The 18,133-nt window shown below is 42.8% G+C and overlaps 1 protein-coding gene across 1 annotated transcript in view; it reads left to right on the forward strand.

Annotated features, from left to right (window-relative positions):
• Positions 1 to 18,133, forward strand: part of LOC117502203 (CUB and sushi domain-containing protein 3-like) — a 1,088,443-nt gene that overhangs the window by 302,343 nt on the left and 767,967 nt on the right.

Consider the following 18,133-nt stretch of genomic DNA (forward strand, 5'->3'; position numbering starts at 1 on the left):
TATGTCAGTCTGTGTGTGACCCTGTGCCTTTGTGTATGTGTGCAGAAAGCCTGTCAGTTTCGGTCTGGTAGTCAGCATAATTAGAAGTCTCTTTTATACCCTGGTCTCTGACTCTCTTCTCTCTCTGTCTACCTTCCACTCTGTTGCCTCGGCCCCTGTGAGTGATGACTTTTAAATCATCTTTTCATTTGTAGCAGTGATGAACGAGGGCAAATCGGACCTTTTCTCTCTGTTTATTCTGCTTTCCATCACTGTCTCTTTGTTTCTTTTTACATTTCTCTGCTTGTCTCTGAAACCTGGCTATTTAATTTAATGAAGTAACTTCATTTCGATAAAGATGAACTGAAGTCTTTTAAGGGCAGATAAAATGGCCTCAGTGGGTTTTATGTTTTTCTAGCTTTTATTGTGACTGAACCATTTTTGTGTTTGTTCTGTTGTTGTAGCAACATCAAGACAGACAAGTAAAAATGTTTAAAATGTCCAACATTTATATAAAAAATTGCTAAAAGAGAATTTTTCAAGGGATAAAACTTTGCACGTTTTCAGCAAGCTAATTTTTACGAATTGGAGGATCATAGATATTGCTCATCACAAGAGAAGGCAAGAGACCATGAATCCTTGCCCGCAAAGAATCAAAAATGTAAAGACACAAAATCATGACCGACAATATCACAATGCAATCTGTGACTTCACCAGTAGATGGCACCAAATCCTACACAGTGTAGGTGTAAAAACAGGTTTTAGGCCTTAAGTATCTTCCATTCAATGCAGTTATAGTTTTTATCCCCAATTTTATTTGTTCATGTGTGTGTTTGAAAATGGATGGAACTTTCATGGTCATATCACTTTACAGTGCTGCCTCACATTCACCCATTCACACAAGCAAACACTCATACAGCTGGCATGATTGTGTTATTTGGCACCAGGAAGCATTTGCACCAAAGGCCTTTGGAAAAAAGTAGTATGAGTTCTCTTTTTTCTCTGACACACATCAGCTTCTTCAGTTTGTTGTCTTCCGTGTTGGGCTGGATGCCTTGCTTCTATTGGCTGTGCATGATATATCAGGTGCCTCTGCTACCAGCAACTGGAAGTGGTCAAGGGTTATACCCACATATTACATGGCTGTTGAAAGATGGCTCCTTCCAGTCAGTGCAGATGCTTGCCTGCGTGTGTGATTTCCAACCAGGAGCTACTGTGGTTCCTTAGTATGGTTGGAAAAGCACCAGTACATACTGCCAGTCTGACTTAACTTCACCCACAGGCAAACTCCAAAAAATCTCATTGTAATTCATCCAAAACCTTTGCTGAGTACTCACAGACAGACAGGGGGCGATTGCATGACCTCAGCCCTCTGTCAGTTGGCAGTGTTAATAAGATTATTCTCACAGTACCATATTTAGGTCTTCTTCTTTAGAGCTGGCATTTACAAAAAAAAAAAAAGTAGGACAGCAGGTTCATTAAACACCCCACATAGGGTGACATCACTCTAATAATGCCTCTCATAATATTCTTTACATTTTTTTATCAGCTGCCAAGCATGCAGAAATTGAGCTGTTGCATGAACTCCTATTTCTCTCTTTCTTGCTTATTATAAAATGTCAGAGCAGTTGATTTTTCTCCAGCAGTAAGACTCTATTGTGAGCCTGATCAGGAGCCCAGAGCTCATAGTCTCTCTCCAAAATACATTGCATCTCAACAGACAAATTTACACTCGTACGTACAGTGCATCCACATATTCCCACAGTATTCATAGTGCTTCACTTTCTCCATATTTTGTTATGTTCCAGTCTTATAAATGGATGAAATTCATTTTTTTTCCTCAAAATTCTACACACAACACCCTCTATTGACTTTGATATTTTTGCAAATGTATTAAAAATTAAAAAAGAAAACTAAGAAATCACATGTACATAAGTATTCACAGTCTTTGCCATGAAGCTCAAAATTCAGCTCAGGTGCCCACTGATCATCCTTGAGATGTTTCTACAGCTTAATTGAAGTCCACCTGGGGTAAATTAATTTGATTGGACATGATCTGGAAAGACACACACCTGACTACATATAAGGTCCCACAGTTAACAGTGCATGTCAGAGCACAAACCAAGCATGAAGTCAAAGGAACAGTCTGACCTCAGAGACAGGATTGTCTCAAGGCACAAATCTGGGGAATGGAACAGAAACATTTCTACAGCTTTGAAGGGCCCAAGTGGTCTCCATCCTTCGTAAATGGAAGAAGTTTGACTCCATCAGGACTCTTCCTAGAGCTCTAGAGCTGGCTGCCTGTCAAAACTGAGGGATTGCAGGTGATGAAGAACCTGAAGGTCACTTTATCAGAGCTCCAGCATTCCTCTGTGGAGAGAGGAGAGTAATCCAATAATTAGGCGTGTATGGTAGAGTGGCCAGACGGAAGCCACTCCTTAGTGAAAGGCACATGGCAGCACGCCTAGAGTTTTCCTAAAGGCACCTGAAGGACTCTCAGTCCATGAGACAGAAAATTCTCTGGTCTGATGAGACAAAGATTGAACTCTTTGGTGTGAATGCCAGGTGTCATGTTTGGAGGAAACCAGGCACCATCCCTACAGCAAAGCGTGGTGGTGGCAGCATCATGCTGTGGGGATGATTTTCAGCGGCAGGAACTGGGAGACTAGTCAGGATTGAGGGAAATATGAATGCAGCAATGTACAGAGACATCCTGGATGAAAACCTGCTGCAGAGCGCTCTTGACCTTAAACGGGGTGATTAGGGATGGGTATCGAGAACCAGTTCCTTTCGGGTATCATTAAGAAATGATTCGATCCACCGACATCAATAAGCTTTTTGCTTAACGATTCTGTTATCGGTCCTTCAGAGTGGCTGTTGTTTTGGGGGGTGTTTGTTAGGAAAATGATAATTTCTCTACATTGATTACAGACCCTGCAGTGGGTCTGTAATCAACTTTTCTACAGCGCGGCTTTGCTTTGAACCTTGAACCAATCGAAGTGTTGGGAAAGTGTAGGAACACGGACCCACAACAGGGGGCGCAAATGAACGGACAATGGAGGAAGTCAAATAACAACACTTTACTGTTGTGAATAAGCACAACAAACACAACGGATCACAACAATAGACAAAGAAGTCAATTCTCAAGAATGTGTCACGTGGGCAGGCTCGAAGATAAGAGACGTCTGTCCAAAGCAGAACCGGAACCACACGATTTCCTCCGCCACCGAACCCCGGGAATACTGGAGCTGCCAAGTCCCGAACTCCCAGGTGGCCACTGCCTCCGCGTGTCGGATCTGGTACTGCTGGCGAGGAACAAAAACAGTTAAATGTGGGTGCGTTTGCACCCAGCAATCCGTATGGCGGGAAAACCACCTCCACCTCTCGTTGGCTGAATGTCTGCTATTCAACGCACAAAAGTAATAAAGGATTACTGTCAAAAAGACAACACAGTCAGCTGAGTACGTTACCTTCTAGGTAGAGCGATATCTCGGCAAAGAGGTGGAGATGTCGTCCTGCTGATATACCCCTGCTGATCAGATGATTGGTGACAGCTGTCGTAGGCGATAAGTGACAGCTGTCACCCCGGCTGCTCCTGTGAGGCGGCAGCGCCCTCTGGTGCCTGGAGCCCGCATTCCAGACAGGGCGCCCTCTGGTGGTGGTGGGCCAGCAGTACCTCCTCTTCAGCGGCCCACACAACAGGACCCCCCCCCTCAACAGGCGCCTCCTGGCGCCCGACCAGGCTTGTCCGGGTGGCGGCGGTAGAAATCGGCCAGGAGGGCCGGGTCCAGGATGAAGCTCCTCTTCACCCAGGAGCGTTCTTCGGGTCCGTACCCCTCCCAGTCCACCAAATACTGGAAGCCCCGGCCCATCCTACGGACATCCAAGAGCCGGCGCACAGTCCAAGCCGGCTCGCCATCGATGATCCGGGCAGGAGGCGGCGCCGGACCCGGAGCACAGAGGGGTGAGGTGTGGTGAGGCTTTATCCGGGACACATGGAAAACAGGATGGATCCGCAGTGAGGCCGGAAGCTGAAGCCTCACTGCGGCTGGACTGATGACCTTAAGGATTTTGAAGGGGCCGATGTAACGGTCCTGCAGTTTGGGGGAGTCCACTTTGAGGGGAATGTCCTTTGTGGACAACCACACCTCCTGCCCTGGCCGATACGCAGGGGCCGGGGTCTGCCGACGGTCTGCATGGGCTTTTTCCCTCGTCCGGGCCTTTAGCAAAGCAGAACGGGCGGCGCGCCACACCCGACGGCACTTCCGCAGGTGGGCCTGGACCGAGGGCACACCGACCTCTCCCTCAACCACCGGAAACAACGGGGGCTGATACCCCAGACACACCTCAAAAGGGGAGAGGCCGGTGGCTGAAGACACCTGGCTGTTATGGGCATACTCGATCCAGGCCAAATGGGTACTCCAGGCCGCCGGGTGCGCGGCCGTCACGCAGCGCAAGGCCTGTTCCACCTCCTGATTTACCCGTTCTGCTTGCCCGTTGGTCTGAGGATGATACCCGGACGAGAGACTCACCGTGGCCCCCAGTTCCCAGCAGAAGCTCCTCCAGACTTGCGAGGAGAACTGGGGACCGCGATCGGAGACGATGTCTGTTGGAATCCCATGCAGCCGGACGACGTGGTGGACCAGGAGGTCCGCTGTCTGCTGGGCAGTCGGGAGCTTCGGGAGGGCCACGAAGTGGGCCGCCTTGGAGAATCGGTCCACTATCGTGAGGATGGTGGTGTTGCCCTGGGACGGCGGGAGGCCCGTGACAAAATCCAGGCCGATGTGGGACCAGGGGCGATGAGGCACAGGCAGCGGCTGGAGCAGTCCCGATGCCCTGCGGTGGTCAGCCTTGCCCCTGGCGCAGGTGGTGCAGGCCTGGATATAATCCCGGACGTCGGCCTCCAGGGACGCCCACCAGAAGCGCTGCCGGACAACTGCCACGGTCCTACGCACCCCTGGATGACAGGAGAACTTGGAGCCGTGACAGAAGTCCAGGACTGCAGCCCTGGCCTCTGGTGGGACATAAAGTCTGTTCTTCGGCCCAGTTCCGGGATCCGGGCTCCATGCCAGGGCCTCCTGGACGGTTTTCTCTACGTCCCAGGTGAGGGTGGCCACGATAGCGGACTCCGGGATGATAGGTTCCGGTGGATCCGACAACTCCGTTTTGACTTCGTCTTCATGCACCCGGGACAAGGCATCCGATCTCTGGTTTTTGGTCCCGGGACGGTAGGTGATTCGGAAGTCAAAACGGCCGACGAACAGTGACCAGCGGGCTTGCCTGGGGTTCAGCCGCTTGGCGGTCCTGATATACTCCAGGTTCCGGTGGTCAGTGAAAACCGTGAATGGCATGGACGTTCCCTCCAACAGATGTCTCCACTCTTCAAGAGCCTCTTTCACCGCAAGGAGTTCTCGATTGCCGAAGTCATAGTTCCGTTCGGCCGGGGTCAACCTGCGGGAAAAATAGGCACACGGGTGAAGGACCTTATCGGCCTTTCCGCTCTGAGATAACACGGCTCCTATCCCTGAGTCCGAGGCATCCACTTCAACCACAAACTGGCGACTAGGATCGGGCTGCACCAGAACAGGTGCAGACGAGAAGCGCAGTTTCAACTCCTTGAACGCGGCATCGCACCGATCCGACCAGGTGAAGGGAACTTTTGGAGAGGTCAGGGCTGTCAGGGGGCTAACTACCTGACTGTAGCCCTTAATGAACCTCCTGTAGAAATTCGCAAAGCCGAGGAACTGTTGCAGCTTCCTACGGCTGGTGGGTTGGGGCCAGTCTCTCACCGCCGCGACCTTGGCCGGATCAGGAGCGACGGAGTTGGGGGAGATGATAAACCCCAGGAAGGACAAAGAGGTGCGGTGAAACTCACACTTCTCGCCCTTCACAAACAGCTGGTTCTCCAACAACCGCTGCAGGACCTGACGTACATGCCGGACATGAGTCTCAGGATCCGGAGAAAAGATGAGTATATCGTCTAGATATACGAAGACAAATCGGTGCAGGAAATCCCGCAAGACATCATTAACTAATGCTTGGAACGTCGCGGGGGCGTTTGTGAGGCCGAACGGCATGACCAGGTACTCAAAGTGACCTAAGGGGGTGTTAAATGCCGTCTTCCACTCGTCTCCCTTCCGGATCCGAACCAGGTGATACGCATTTCTAAGATCTAGCTTCGTGAATATTTGGGCTCCATGCAGGGGCGTGAACACTGAATCCAACAAGGGCAACGGGTATCGGTTACGAACCGTGATTTCGTTCAGTCCCCTATAATCAATGCATGGACGAAGTCCGCCGTCTTTTTTACCCACAAAAAAGAAACCTGCACCCATCGGGGAGGTGGAATTCCGGATCAACCCGGCGGCTAAAGAGTCCCGGATGTAGGTCTCCATTGATTCGCGCTCAGGTCGTGAGAGGTTGTACAGCCTGCTGGACAAAAAAGCTGAAACCCAAAATCACATGTCCCAGGGCCTATTTACATGAACTCGCATTTTTAAATACGGGCATGGAGAAGGAAGGGTTTGGTACATCTGCATGTGCTCTCAATACCACATTTCGTGGGATGTACAAAGGGAATGTGTTTGGATCTATGCGTATGCATACTTTGATATATCTGGATATTCTTGTGTGTATGCCAGTTTCTGGGTTTTAGCATACACCATGTTTCAGTAGGAAATCCACTAACGTCTTTGTACACAAGGCCCTAGGTTTATAATGAAATTAGTCCACATTCAGCTCTTGGGTTAAATGGGTTATATTGTTCAAAGTTTATGCAATCCCACTCAAAAATGTTGAAAGAAAAAAGCTGTCAACATGACAGAAAAGCTCTGCCTGATTGGATTAAACCAGGGGTGCTCAAGTTCGGTCCTTGAGAGCTACTTTCCTGATACTCTTAGATGTCTCCCTGCTCCAACACACCTGAATCCAATGAAAGGCTCATTAAAAGCCTGCTAACGAGTCTTTCATTGGATTCAGGTGTGTTGGAGCAGGGAGACAACTAAGAGTATCAAGAAGGTAGCTCTCGAGGACCGAACTAGAGCACCCCTGGATTAAACTATTGTGTGTAAATTTTCATTTACACTCTGACACAGTAGCTTTTATCCAGTGAGTCAGAGCTCCATCAAACAATTTAACACCATGAGGCAGTTTTGAAGAATGGAGCAAATGCTATGTCCATCATATAGTATGTTTTTAACCTTTTAACCAATATTTATGACCTACGCACAATATAAAATGACATGAAATAACAGGAATGTGAAATTTGCATCATTTATGTTAAATTGTCTCAAGTTGTGGCTCTTATAGTGGATGACAAAACATTATAAATCTTACTTTATTTTGTTTCACAAAGACAAATTGATGTCTGAGAAATACCCATCATAGGGAGCAAATTACTTACTTCAGGCACTGAGGAGCCATTAGCCCATATCATTCTTTTAAAATATGAATCGCTGCTTTCTGGTTTGTAGCAGAGTCCTGCCCACAGCACTACTTGATTTGTTCGAGAAGTTGAGTCTGTCCGTGCTGAAGGCTCCTGCCCCACAAAATGGCACAGAAGAAGATTGCAGTGTGCAGACTGAAGTTGTGTCGGCTGTATTTATTTATTTGTTCAACTTCATAATAATCTATATTATAATAGCCAAGTGGCCCCTTTGTCCATGTATGTGTGCATGCATGTGTATGGCTTTGATCTTGGAGAAACTGGGGAGAGCTGGCATTCCTGTTTGGTATGCTTATGTATTCTGGGTCAATGATTAACGCTGCGAAAACTGAAAGTTGATAGGACTAATATTTTTTGAGAAATTAGGGATATTAGCTAACAACAGTAAACAATGGCCATTGTGCTGCAACGCACCATGGGTGTTTGGGGTTTTAAATATTGTTATTGTGGTTCATGTTAGTTCAATGGTGTTGTCTACTGATTTATTATGTTTTTGTAGTTCATTTGGTTTAGTCAGTTTAGCTAAGTGTCATGTTGCCGTTACCAGGAGTGAGTTAAGTGTCATGTTGCCGTTTCAATGAGTAAGGAGTATAATGCATTTGATGTATTCCGCCACTGTCTCTGTTTGTAGGTGTGTAAAAAGAAAAGCACCTGCTTGGGGCAGAATGTAGAAAAGACACAAACTCTGGCTCAGTTTTCAGCCCTTCTGCACAGGTTGCCACAATATATTAAATACAAAGTGGCATCTGTGTGTGTGTATAACTTTGATCACGGACAAACTGTGGAGAGCTGACATTTGCCGTTTGGCATGCTTATGTATTTTTGGTCAAGGATGAACGCCATCAAAACAGAACATTGATAGGATGTGTTTTTTTAGGGGAGCGATGGATAATAGCTAACAGCCCTGAACAATGGATGTTGGTAATTTCATTCTGGACTCACATGCCATTCCAGCCAGTGGTGGTCAATCATCCATATATTAAAAGCGAAATGGTGTCTGTTTATGTGTATGTGTATGCGTGCATACGTGCATGCATGCGTGTGTGATTTTATGACCCAAGAAAATGAAAACAATTATTTCTATTGTGGTCCATTTAAAAATTACATGACAAAATAGAAGTAATAATTCCATATAATAATAATAACAATAGTAATGATAACAATAGTGTGTATATGACAACAAGAACCTAACTACACCTAAACTAAAACTTTACAAATATGTTAAGACAATAAATTAGCATTAAAAAAATTACACAGTCAACAGGAAATAAATAAGTTGAGTTCTTCTGTTGAGGTCTAAGGTTCTAAACCATTCTGGACTCATACACCCTTCCAACTCATTGTAGAAACTTTGCATAATTTATTGCAACCCTTGAAAATTGTCAGCTACCTATGTTATAAACACTGCCCAAGCTGGAGCCCGTGGATCCCCACAAGCAACGTGATGGTGTTATTTATAGCTCCTAGCACTTTTTGTGTGAAGGTCATGTTGAAAGGTTCTGCAAATTAAACATATGCTGCAAAATATTTAAAGAAAGTTTTGTGTTAAGAGTGTGTTATGCTAAATTTTGACACCTTTTTGAAAACATTGTTCTTACATTGTTGGACTATTTTCTTTTTCATGCAGTTGTTCACAAAGAGGTGATCCTCCCCATCTTTGCTTGTGAACGGCTGAACCTTTTGGGGATGCTCCTTTTATACCCAATCATGACACTCACAATTAGTGTCCTCAGTTCCCAAATGCTTATTGAGTGTTGTTAGAAGGAATGGTGATGTAACACAGTGGTAAACATACCACTGTCCCAGCTTTTTTGAAACATGTTGCAGGCATCCAGTTTAAAATGAGAAAATATTTGCACAAAAACAATAAAGTTGATCAGTTTGAACATTAAATATCTTGTCTTTGTGGTGTATTCAGTTGAATATAGGTTGAAGATTTGCAAATTACTGTATTCTGTTTTTTTTTTTACATTTTACACAACGTCCCAACTTCATTGGAATTGGGGTTTTGTGTGTGTCTGTGTGTGTGTGTGTGTGTGTATATATATATATATATATATATATATATATATATATATATATATATATATATACATACACACAATACTGCGGTATTGTATCACTTCCTGTTCCGGAGCACAGCTGTGTTTTTCTGTATCTGTTAGCTGTTTAATCTGCGCAGTTAGATTGATCTAGTTATCTAGATTACGATTTGTTTCCCAGTGTAATCTTCACGTGCCTTAACTAAAGCACTCCTTCTGCTGAATCATCTCTAAATTATTTACACATTATTCACTTTGCGTGTTTTTAGGAATCCGCTAGCTTAGCGCAGCTACTAGCTCTTAGCCGATTTAGCATGGCGGCTTCTCCTGTCTCTCCCGCACTTTTCTGCTCTGGGTGTGAAATGTTTAGTTATTCCTCGGCCTCCTTTAGCAGTAATGGTACTTGTAATAAGTGTAGCTTATTCGTAGCTTTGGAGGCCAGGCTGGGCGAATTGGAGACTCGGCTCTGCACCGTGGAAAATTCTACAGCTAGCCAGGCCCCTGTAGTCGGTGCGGACCAAAGTAGCTTAGCCGCCGTTAGTTACCCCCTGGCAGATCCCGAGCAGCCGGGAAAGCAGGCCGACTGGGTGACTGTGAGGAGGAAGCGTAGCCCTAAACAGAAGCCCCGTGTACACCGCCAACCCGTTCACATCTCTAACCGTTTTTCCCCACTCGACGACACACCCGCCGAGGATCAAACTCTGGTTATTGCCGACTCTGTTTTGCGAAATGTGAAGTTAGCGACACCAGCAACCATAGTCAATTGTCTTCCGGGGGCCAGAGCAGGCGACATTGAAGGAAATTTGAAACTGCTGGCTAAGGCTAAGCGTAAATTTGGTAAGATTGTAATTCACGTCGGCAGTAATGACACCCGGTTGCGCCAATTGGAGGTCACTAAAATTAACATTAAATTGGTGTGTAACTTTGCAAAAACAATGTCGGACTCTGTAGTTTTCTCTGGGCCCCTCCCCAATCAGACTGGGAGTGACATGTTTAGCCGCATGTTCTCCTTGAATTGCTGGCTGTCTGAGTGGTGTCCAAAAAATGAGGTGGGCTTCATAGATAATTGGCAAAGCTTCTGGGGAAAACCTGGTCTTGTTAGGAGAGACGGCATCCATCCCACTTTGGATGGAGCAGCTCTCATTTCTAGAAATCTGGCCAATTTTCTTAAATCCTCCAAACCGTGACTATCCAGGGTTGGGACCAGGAAGCAGAGTTGTAGTCTTACACACCTCTCTGCAGCTTCTCTCCCCCTGCCATCCCCTCATTACCCCATCCCCGTAGAGACGGTGCCTGCTCCCAGACTACCAATAACCAGCAAAAATCTATTTAAGCATAAAAATTCAAAAAGAAAAAATAATATAGCACCTTCAACTGCACCACAGACTAAAACAGTTAAATGTGGTCTATTAAACATTAGGTCTCTCTCTTCTAAGTCCCTGTTGGTAAATGATATAATAATTGATCAACATATTGATTTATTCTGCCTTACAGAAACCTGGTTACAGCAGGATGAATATGTTAGTTTAAATGAGTCAACACCCCCGAGTCACACTAACTGTCAGAATGTTAGCAAACTGTCAGCAATCTTCCATTCCAGCTTATTAATTAATCAAAAACCCAGACAGAGCTTTAATTCATTTGAAAGCTTGACTCTTAGTCTTGTCCATCCAAATTGGAAGTCCCAAAAACCAGTTTTATTTGTTATTATCTATCGTCCACCTGGTCGTTACTGTGAGTTTCTCTGTGAATTTTCAGACCTTTTGTCTGACTTAGTGCTTAGCTCAGATAAGATAATTATAGTGGGCAATTTTAACATCCACACAGATGCTGAGAATGACAGCCTCAACACTGCATTTAATCTATTATTAGACTCTATTGGCTTTGCTCAAAAAGTAAATGAGTCCACCCACCACTTTAATCATATCTTAGATCTTGCTCTGACTTATGGTATGGAAATAGAAGACTTAACAGTATTCCCTGAAAACTCCCTTCTGTCTGATCATTTCTTAATAACATTTACATTTACTCTGATGGACTACCCAGCAGTGGGGAATAAGTTTCATTACACTAGAAGTCTTTCAGAAAGCGCTGTAACTAGGTTTAAGGATATGATTGCTTCTTTATGTTCTCTAATGCCATATACCAACACAGTGCAGAGTAGCTACCTAAACTCTGTAAGTGAGATAGAGTATCTCGTCAATAGTTTTACATCCTCATTGAAGACAACTTTGGATGCTGTAGCTCCTCTGAAAAAGAGAGCTTTAAATCAGAAGTGCCTGACTCCGTGGTATAACTCACAAACTCGTAGCTTAAAGCAGATAACCCGTAAGTTGGAGAGGAAATGGCGTCTCACTAATTTAGAAGATCTTCACTTAGCCTGGAAAAAGAGTCTGTTGCTCTATAAAAAAAAGCCCTCCGTAAAGCTAGGACATCTTTCTACTCATCACCAATTGAAGAAAATAAGAACAACCCAAGGTTTCTTTTCAGCACTGTAGCCAGGCTGACAAAGAGTCAGAACTCTATTGAGCTGAGTATTCCATTAACTTTAACTAGTAATGACTTCATGACTTTCTTTGCTAACAAAATTTTAACTATTAGAGAAAAAATTACTCATAACCATCCCAAAGACGTATCGTTATCTTTGGCTGCTTTCAGTGATGCCGGTATTTGGTTAGACTCGTTCTCTCCGATTGTTCTGTCTGAGTTATTTTCATTAGTTACTTCATCCAAACCATCAACATGTTTATTAGACCCCATTCCTACCAGGCTGCTCAAGGAAGCCCTACCATTATTTAATGCTTCGATCTTAAATATGATCAATCTATCTTTGTTAGTTGGCTATGTACCACAGGCTTTTAAGGTGGCAGTAATTAAACCATTACTTAAAAGCCATCACTTGACCCAGCTATCTTAGCTAATTATAGGCCAATCTCCAACCTTCCTTTTCTCTCAAAAATTCTTGAAAGGGTAGTTGTAAAACAGCTAACTGATCATCTGCAGAGGAATGGTCTATTTGAAGAGTTTCAGTCAGGTTTTAGAATTCATCATAGTACAGAAACAGCATTAGTGAAGGTTACAAATGATCTTCTTATGGCCTCGGACAGTGGACTCATCTCTGTGCTTGTTCTGTTAGACCTCAGTGCTGCTTTTGATACTGTTGACCATAAAATTTTATTACAGAGATTAGAGCATGCCATAGGTATTAAAGGCACTGTGCTGCGGTGGTTTGAATCATATTTGTCTAATAGATTACAATTTGTTCATGTAAATGGGGAATCTTCTTCACAGACTAAAGTTAATTATGGAGTTCCACAAGGTTCTGTGCTAGGACCAATTTTATTCACTTTATACATGCTTCCCTTAGGCAGTATTATTAGACGGTATTGCTTAAATTTTCATTGTTACGCAGATGATACCCAGCTTTATCTATCCATGAAGCCAGAGGACACACACCAATTAGCTAAACTGCAGGATTGTCTTACAGACATAAAGACATGGATGACCTCTAATTTCCTGCTTTTAAACTCAGATAAAACTGAAGTTATTGTACTTGGCCCCACAAATCTTAGAAACATGGTGTCTAACCAGATCCTTACTCTGGATGGCATTACCCTGACCTCTAGTAATACTGTGAGAAATCTTGGCGTCATTTTTGATCAGGATATGTCATTCAAAGCGCATATTAAACAAATATGTAGGACTGCTTTTTTGCATTTACGCAATATCTCTAAAATCAGAAAGGTCTTGTCTCAGAGTGATGCTGAAAAACTAATTCATGCATTTATTTCCTCTAGGCTGGACTATTGTAATTCATTATTATCAGGATGTCCTAAAAGTTCCCTAAAAAGCCTTCAGTTAATTCAAAATGCTGCAGCTAGAGTACTGACGGGGACTAGAAGGAGAGAGCATATCTCACCCATATTGGCCTGTCTTCATTGGCTTCCTGTTAATTCTAAAATAGAATTTAAAATTCTTCTTCTTACTTATAAGGTTTTGAATAATCAGGTCCCATCTTATCTTAGGGACCTCGTAGTACCATATCACCCCAATAGAGCGCTTCGCTCTCAGACTGCAGGCTTACTTGTAGTTCCTAGGGTTTGTAAGAGTAGAATGGGAGGCAGAGCCTTCAGCTTTCAGGCTCCTCTCCTGTGGAACCAGCTCCCAATTCAGATCAGGGAGACAGACACCCTCTCTACTTTTAAGATTAGGCTTAAAACTTTCCTTTTTGCTAAAGCTTATAGTTAGGGCTGGATCAGGTGACCCTGAACCATCCCTTAGTTATGCTGCTATAGACGTAGACTGCTGGGGGGTTCCCATGATGCACTGTTTCTTTCTCTTTTTGCTCTGTATGCACGACTCTGCATTTAATCATTAGTGATTGATCTCTGCTCCCCTCCACAGCATGTCTTTTTCCTGGTTCTCTCCCTCAGCCCCAACCAGTCCCAGCAGAAGACTGCCCCTCCCTGAGCCTGGTTCTGCTGGAGGTTTCTTCCTGTTAAAAGGGAGTTTTTCCTTCCCACTGTAGCCAAGTGCTTGCTCACAGGGGGTCGTTTTGACCGTTGGGGTTTTACATAATTATTGTATGGCCTTGCCTTACAATATAAACGCCTTGGGGCAGCTGTTTGTTGTGATTTGGCGCTATATAAAAAAATTGATTGATTGATTGATATATGTGTGTGTGTGTGTGTGTGTGTGTGTGCATGCGTGTAAATTTAGCTGTTAAAGGCTGAATTAAAAGTATTTTCAGAGGCTGCAATGTTGATGTTTTCAGCGAACGACAGGTCAACCCTTTCCCTTTATAGCTGTGAATGTTTGTTATTCTCAGGTGAGCTACAGCTTCCTAGACCACAAATCCCCCTTAACTGTGATCGTAAAACTAAATTCCCATTTGGAACCACAAACGTTTTCCCTTTATGGACTGATCCACAGTGGCAGTTTGAGAGATTGTTTAAAAGACCCTCCTTTCATCTCATTTTCTGCCCTTTGGTGTTTTAATGTGAAAATGCTGATATGTGTGGTCTTGTGTGTATAGAGGTCTAGTTATGTGTGTGTTGCATTGACTGTGCGATTTGCCTGTCTATCGAGTTTCCTCAACATCTGAGCTCTGATTGGTTGTGAAGGTAGACACAAAGCAGTCCTTAATTGTACCTCTACCTGTCATTGGTCTTGAAATTCATCACTGTGAGGGCCTTGGAGTTGTTTGGGCAGCTGACAGTTGGACAAATACATATGTGGGCAAACCCAGATGGACATGCAGGTCTGTCTTGGATAATTGGTTGGTAAAGCAACAGGAGGGATTGCCTTGATGTCCCACTGGCTCTGGCTGTTGCAATAAATAATGATGCCTATAAAATTAAAAGACAAGAGGGATTGATTGTGGCCTAAATGTTCAATGACTTTTAATATGGACCTACATTTTCTTTTGACGCACTGTGAAATAATACATCATAGATATACTGCAGCAATTGTTTTAAAAACAGCATTTTATTCACACTTTTGCATATTTCAAAGAATGTGATACAAGAAATGAGATGTATTTACAAATGATATTAAAAACAAATCTCTATTTTTATCTTCTTCACTTCAAAGAAAACTGGTAGATTGTGGTAGATGCCTCAGTTCAACAGGTTTAATGATTTTGGATGCTGTGTTTTAGCAAGAAAGGCACATGTTCAAGTTTCTTTTCCTCTGATGAGTCCTTGAGGGAAGAAGATCCAAAATCCTTAGAAGCTCTGGCAGGGTTCTGTTCTGCGCGCTGACTCTGCAGTCAGGTTCCTCTGTGGAGAAACGCCAAGCTGAGAGTCTTCATCAGGGATCAATAGAGCTTCACAAAAACTGCTCTGGCCAACTTCAGTCCTGGACATTCCACGGTTTTCATCTGGCACCTGTGGGGTGCGTGATATAAAAGGATCATTAAGATCAAAGGGAGAAGATAATGATCCTGACATGAACCGTAAAGTCCGAGGAGATCAATTACATTTACATTTTACAGTTTAGGCATTTAGCTAATGCTGTAACCCAGAGAGAATTAGAATAAGTGCAGCAGCAGAATTAATTTATCACTGCACAAAGAGACTGTAATAAGCTCAGCAATGGATAAATACAAACAGAAATGCCACAGACTCATACTAGTTTCCATAATAACAATGCCTGTTCAAGTATTACCATTGGGGAATCGTACAACAACCACCAAAAAAACCTTCTGATTGCTTTCAATTAAAATAATATGTACTGTATGACACTGGTTGTAAAACCAAATTGCACAAGGGCCATTGACCAAGTTCTGTTTTCCCAGGAGGAGAAACCTGAAGCAATCGAAAGACTGAAGAAAGTGTCGGAGCCAATTTGTGCACATGAATATAAATATAAAGTGGAACCTTGAACCTAAACTAATGTGGACTGTATTGAATGATATATGCTGAGGTCTGTCAGGGGCTGTTGACTACTGATTTGCTTGCCTTATCTGGCCCACAGGCTTCCAGTTTGAGACCCCAGTTTGCGACTTAACTGGGATTCAAAATTTCACTTCACTGAGACTTAATCCTTAAAGGTCATTCTTTTTTTCCCCTTGAAAAACATATTTTGAACATATCTCTTGATTTAAAAAATGTGTGTAGATTTTGAAAGTAAAGTGATGTTTTGTCAATTACATACATTTTGTTTTGTTGGATGGCTAAATTAGCAAAGTGCATGCAGACAATTTGTTGTGTATTTATTAATAGAATAGTTGTTTTAAAACAGGGAAAGATGTATTGAATTGGTATCAGTATCTGTGGATACTGAGGGTTCTGAGGGTATTGTATTACACAGAAAAAAAAAAGTGGTATCGTGCCATCCTGATTCCATGTTAAACAGATGATCCACACAGAATATTTTACAATTTAGTACAGTTTGCAAACATTTTAGACCTGTTTAATGTGCCTAAAAGTTTGAAACCTTAATAATTAAAAAAAATATGCAAACTATAATACACATTTTGATGTGTAAAAATGCATTGTTTTGTTTTCTGACAGTCTATTGCACGTATAAGAAAATCAACTTATACTTAATCAGGTTTTTATAATCAATTCATCACTGAGCGATAATCTGCAAATGTCATTCAGGTTTATTTATGAATTTATTTTGTTTTGTAATTTGAAAATGAGGCATCATAATACTATTTTCTATTTCACAAGATTGAAAAAATCTTATATTTGATTTTTGTTGAACATGAAAGTTTGAACATTTCAAACATTTTACTGATGCATTGCTGAATTATTATTTTTTTTTTATAAAGGTCAGAGATAATGAAAACAATTGCACAATACAGAAGCTGTATTTAACAAAATCTTGTTGGGATCCAAATGGACAGAATGCATGTTAATTTTGACCGATTCATTTCCTTTTTGTCTTAAAACTGGTAGTCAGAACACTGTACCATCATTTGGATTTTAGAATAAACAGAACAAAGGATGTTGATGCAGAATTACTATGAAAATAAAATAATCCCGGGTTGTGGTAAAATGTTCTGGATGACACACCTCAGCCTTTTACAGGGAGAAACATTAACATAACTCCTCTTGGATTTGATTTAGTTATTAATGTTGAATCTAATCTTCTTCACTTCCTCCCTTTCCTGGACTCCACCTTATATCACTGTGCCACCTCACTCACTAATCATGTCGCGCTTACAAGACCTCATTAAGATCAAGTCAAAGTAATTAACTTTCTTTGAAGCTTTTCTACTGTATGCAACAGCTGGCATTAGTGTCATTTGTGCTTTTTTCCAACATGGATGCTGCAGATGAGGTGCAAGTCTTTGAAAACCAATTAAATACAAGCCTCTGGTATAATTTCACTCTGTTGATCTTTAAATCATTGGTTAGATCTTTTACAAGCAGAAGTTGAATCCAGCCAGCACTTTTGTCCTTTATTGATTTCACCTTTAACCTCGTGGTAGCAGGGAGGCTCAGCAGCGACAGAGGTTGTCCATCAGTCTGGGACCTCAGTTCAAGCACCCCGTGCTGAATCTGAATTCCAGCTCCTCGGGTGCAGTTATGATACAGAGTTTGCGCTGTGCCTTCATTGTGGAGAAGTAAGTGAAAAGTCAATTTTTGACAAACAGCTGATAAAATCTCTCAAACGTGTGCTGTAACAGTTTTTGGTTCCACTTTGGAGATATAACCACACATCTGTGTTAAACAATCAGCATGTACACTGCATTACATAAGAGCAGACAGACTTGTGAACATAATAATAATAATAATAATAATAATGCCATTTGTCTGGTTTTTCTATACTTTTACCATTGGCATTCTCAAAGGACACATTAAACCTGTAGTGCTCTTTCCTGACATGAAACCATATTGCTGCTCATAGATCATCACCTCATGGCTTAACCTGGCCACCATCTGCTACTGTCTAGCCAGCCTCACCCCTCCCAACACTTTACAGTCTGCAATATTGTTAAGGATTTTATATATATATATATATATGTTATCACTGTTAAACATTTGTACCTTCGGTGTTGTGCTGTTTGCACTTCACCCTGAGAATGTATGTGTTATTCAACCTTGTTTTAGCTTTGTCTTCTTTCTCATGAGAACGGTGTTGTGCTGTTTTGCACCTGTCTTAACCAAGCCTGAGAATTCAATTTTGTTTTAGCACTCTGGGGTCAATCTGAGCT

The sequence above is a fragment of the Thalassophryne amazonica genome, chromosome 20 (assembly GCF_902500255.1).
Source record: "Thalassophryne amazonica chromosome 20, fThaAma1.1, whole genome shotgun sequence".
Lineage (NCBI taxonomy): Eukaryota > Metazoa > Chordata > Actinopteri > Batrachoidiformes > Batrachoididae > Thalassophryne > Thalassophryne amazonica.